At 36.0% G+C, this 4,897-nt stretch overlaps 1 protein-coding gene across 1 annotated transcript in view; it reads right to left on the bottom strand.

Annotated features, from left to right (window-relative positions):
* Positions 1-739: 739 nt before the first annotated feature.
* The window catches only part of LOC123242388 (OX-2 membrane glycoprotein-like), a 46,707-nt gene continuing 42,549 nt past the window's right edge, over positions 740-4,897 (bottom strand). The window contains exon 7 of the mRNA XM_044670100.1: positions 740-1,045. The gene's annotated coding sequence lies outside the window, so the exon portion shown is untranslated. The remainder of the gene's footprint in view (positions 1,046-4,897) is intronic.

Here is a 4,897-nt window from a genome sequence, read left to right on the forward strand (position 1 = left end):
TTTTTTTTTAAGTAGATTTTTGGTCATTTAATTTGGACTGGATTTGTGATTTTATTTAGTGTAGGGAACTCCTGGTGAGGAAACTCCCTCCACTAATTCAAATAAGCAACTTTTCTGTGCCTTTAATACTTCAAATTGACTTATTGGAAATAAGGTGAAGAATATTTTTTTCATTCAATTAATTAGAGCCTATTATTAAACATCATTCTAGTTAGTATATGATATAAGCTAAACTGAATATTCTATTAAGCAGGATATCCTATTAAAACCTTTCTATTATAACTAGAACTAAGTAGCTGGCGAGGTCCCAAGAACCAGAAGAGAGTAAATATCATAAACATCGTAGATTTAGAACTGGATTGATCCTTAGAGACCAACAAATCTAAAACTTTGTTATAGTTGATAAATGAAATTGAGGTTGAGGCATTAAGTGACTTGTCTAGGGTCACAGAGCTAGTAAGAGTCTGAATCTAGATTAAACCTCGTCTTCCTGAATCTAGGTCCAGAACTCTATCCACTGTACAATTTGGCTGCCTTAATTATTTTGAAAGAAAGCTGTCGTGTCTTCTTTGGTCTTTATCATGCTCCTAGCCTCTTTTCTCTTTGCTTCATTCTGCTTGTTCTCTTTCCTTTTCTTCTTCTAAGTGTTTTAACTTACCTTCTGTCTTAGAATTGATATTAAATATCTGTTCCAAGGCAGAAGAATGATAAGGGCTAGGCAATTGGGGTTAAATGACTTACCCAGGATCACACAGTAGGAAGTATCTGAAGTCATATTTGAACCCAGGACATCTTGTCTCCAGGCTTGGCTCTCTAGGCACTGAATGACCTAGTTGCCATGAGGGTGGTATTCTTGTAAAAAATCAGAGCAAGTACATGGGTAGAGTCAATTGTTATAAAACTCCCAGTTGTCCTCCAGATTCTCGATTCATTTCTTTCCTCCTTATAGGTTCTGTGTGGTCACTGCTTACAGAGTCTTCTTCTGTTTCTAAGTCACATAGGCCAGAGAATGTCTCGAAAGATCTGCTATGAATCTTCTAGAATGCTGTCACAAAAGACAAAACAAAGCATAGGGCTCAAGAACTTACATTTTCTATCCCAGTACATGTAAAGAGGTAAAATGCTAGACTCAGGCAAACACAAGCTTGACTTACTGTCATAGCTCCCTGGTACACAAAGGGAGTGCAAAGGGGTCACATCTGGCAGAATCCGGTGTGGAGAAGGGTTATGAATCTTCCAGCACACGTGATCCTGCCCAATGCTGGTGTGTGTAGCTTAGATAGAACCCATTACAACTGAGTTTTTGGGTAAGATTTTAATATTTATTGCCAAAAATAATAATTTTTTCTAATGATCAAGTTGAGAAAAATTAATATATCCCTGTGCCCAAGCTGGGGGGGGGGGTGAGGGTGGGGAGTAAATGGGGGAATAATAGGCCCTTTCCAGTTTTAGGACAATAGCAACAATGTTTTGTTCAACATCTATGATGAACAACAATACTATCAAACTCAAATAGAAAAGGATCCTTGTGGCCACACATTAACCTAGAAAACCACAAATTAACATTATCTAGGTTGTATTGTATTTTTCTTTATTTTGTTATACATCTCTAATTCCATTTTAATCAGGTTCAAATGAGTCCTTAGAAGTTTTACTTGCTAGTTTGACATCTTTGATATAAGCATATTGTGAAAAACACTGAAAAAAAGACAAAGTTTAAGGAATCAATCTCCTATGTCATCAGGGAAATAATTATTAGGGTAAGACACCAAACCAGATAGCTGTAATACATAATATTACATAGCACAGGGTAAAAATACTGACTCTGGATTCATAGGACCTAGGTATAAATCTGTGATACATATTTTTAGACCCAAGTGCCAGCAAGCATCACACTCGTTTGTACATGAGGGAAGCTAAAGGAACTGGATATTCTATTAAACCCTTTCTATTTACAAAACCAGTAGCTGTCAAGGTCACAAGAAATAAAAAGACCTATGGGAAATGATCAGAGCTAATGAGCAAGAAGAGACTAAAATATTATAAATATCATAGATTTAGAGCTAAAAGGGACTTTGAATGACCTTGGGGAAGTCACAACGTCCTTGAGTCTCAATTTTCTCATCTGTAAAATGAGAGGGTTTGACTCGATGATTTCTGAGGTCCTTTATAGCTTTAGGTCTATGACTCCAAGATCCTAAGTGCCTTAATGAGTTACAAAGTGCCATGGTTTGAAGGGACAGGGTTATTGCCACCAGGGGATCAGGGGAGGCTTTCTGGAGAAAGTAATATTTTACTTGGGCTTTAAAATAGGGGAAGTATAAAATGAACAAATGAGAGAAGGAAGTAACTTGTCAGCACTGTATATAGGAGAAGAACTCTTGCCCAAAGAATGGAGATCACAGAAGATAAAATAGTTAATTTTGATTATGTAAAATTAGAAAGATTTTACACAAACAAAACCAATATAGCTAACATTAAAAAGGAAGCAGGTAAATGAAGGAAAAATCTTTGTAGCAATTTTTTTCTTAAAATAGTCTCATTTCTAAGATATATAGGGAAGTGATTCAAATTTACAAATCTAAGAGTCACATATTAAATGATAAATGATTAAAAGAGACAAACAGGCAGTTTTCACAGGAAGAAATCCTAGCTACCAATGGTCATATGAAAAAGTATTTCAAATCATTAATGTGGCAGAAAAGAAAGCCTGCCTGTAGCAAAAAAAGAGAATGAACACAATTATCATGTAGAAATGAGCTTGGGTTCAAGAAAGGGCTGTTGTTGTATATGACTCAAAGGATGACAGATTAGACAGACCTCTCTAGGCTCTTCTCTTCCCATTCTTCTCTAAGGGAGACTTGCATTCCTGTCAACAGGAGGAGAGAAAGGGGGAGGGATACTAGATGAGAAGTATATCTCTTTGCTCCCTTAAATATGGTTTGTCTAGGTGATATGATCAAGTTCCATATAACATCAGATCTCTTTTTCATTTTGGGGGGTAAAAGAGACACCAACTTCTATCTCAGAGGAAATCAGAGAAGCTATATGTAGGAGAACATATAACAAAAAGTAGGGTGAAGTAGCTTTCCCATTGAGAGTGAGATAACTTAGCTCAAACAAAAGAGAGTGTCTTAGATCTCAGTGAAGGAGAAATTCCTCAGTGTTTCCAGAATGGCAAGTATGATGGAGACTGTGATGGCTCCTTATGTCTCTCCAGAGGCATTTTCTCTAATAACCTGAAGTAGGGTAGACGTCTTCTACTTTTTTTCCCAAAGCTGGAAGCCAGAAGCTCCCAAAGTGATTTGATGCTTGAAGACTCAAGAAAAAGCCTCAAAGGAAGCAGTGAAAAGTTGTGATCTCTCACCTCTCACCAACTCTGTCTGGTCACATAGCACTGGGTCTTTATCTCCATCAACAAGTATAGTCTCATACCAATGGGATTTGGGATAGAAGTTACATTAATAACTAAAGAAATTCAAGTTAAAGAAACTCTGATGCTCTACTGTATATGTAACAAATGAGAAAAGTCAAGATAAATGGAAGATGACAAATATTGGAGCACATATGGGAAAACGGGTACATTAATGCAATGTTGGTAGAGTGCTGAACTTTCCATTCTGGCAATCAATCTTGAACTATTCCCCCAAAGTTACTAAATTCTGCATATGTCCTTTGTTCCAATGATACCACTACCCCCAAAGATCAAAGAAAAGATATCAATATGTACAAAAAATATTTATAGCAGCTCTTGTAAAGTCAAAGAGGTATAAACTCTGAAAGTCCCTATTAATTGATTAATAGCTGGACAAATTATGGTATATGAATATAATGTAATACCCTTGTACTTTAAGATAGGATGAAGGTGATGGTTTCAGAGAAAGATTAGAAGATTTGCATGAACTGATGCAGAATGAAGCGGACTGAAACCAAAGAACGATTTATACAATAATAACAACACTGTAAAGACAAATAGCTTGGGAAGATTTAAGAACTCTGATCAATACAAAGACTGATTACAGAGGACCCTGATAAAATATGCCACCCATATTCTAATAGAGGTATTCTGGACTCAAGCTGAAGATTGGACACATATTTTTTGGTTATAGTCAATGTGAGAATTTGTTTTGTTTGACTATCTATATTTGTTACAGTGGTTTTGCTTTCCTTTCTTTTCAGTGGAAAAGGGAAGGTGAGAAGTAGGGAGAGAAAACAGACTTTTTTGTTCATTAAAAAAAAATTAAAGAAATACAAAACATATGGGTAGGACATTACAGTAATAGGAGGCAACCTGAGGAAGAGCAGAGAAGTATAATAGCACAGTATGTATTTGGAATGCAGAGCATTATTCAATCTGCAGTATAAGGGGGTATATAAAGAAGTAATGGATAAAGCTGAACAAATAAAGGTGCCATGTTATGGAGAGCTTTGAAGGTTAGGGGGAAACAGTTTTAGCTTATTCAGGAAATAAACAAAAACTTTAAATGTTGAATAGAGGAGTGACATGACTGAATCTCTATAAAATATTGTTCTTAAAGAGGTTTGAATGAAGGGGAGGAGGAAGAATAGAAGAATTATCTGTTAGAAGGCTAAGAAAGTAGATAAAGAGGGAAGACCATATTAAGTTCTCAGAAAGAGGATGAAAAGAATGATTAGAGATAAGATGGCCAAAAAAGTGTGATATCTATAACTTTGAAGAAGGAGAAATATCTAGTTTTAAAAAATGATTGCTAAGAACTCTAGTGAGGTCAAGAAAGATGAAGAGTGAACAAAGACAGTAGTTCAGGTAATTAGGATGTTACTTTAGAGATAGGAATTTCAGGAAAGTGGTGGAGTTAGAAACCAAATTACAAGAGGCTAAGAGGAGAGAGAGAGAGAGAGAGAGAGAGAGAGAGAG

This window comes from Gracilinanus agilis, chromosome 3, assembly GCF_016433145.1.
Source record: "Gracilinanus agilis isolate LMUSP501 chromosome 3, AgileGrace, whole genome shotgun sequence".
Lineage (NCBI taxonomy): Eukaryota > Metazoa > Chordata > Mammalia > Didelphimorphia > Didelphidae > Gracilinanus > Gracilinanus agilis.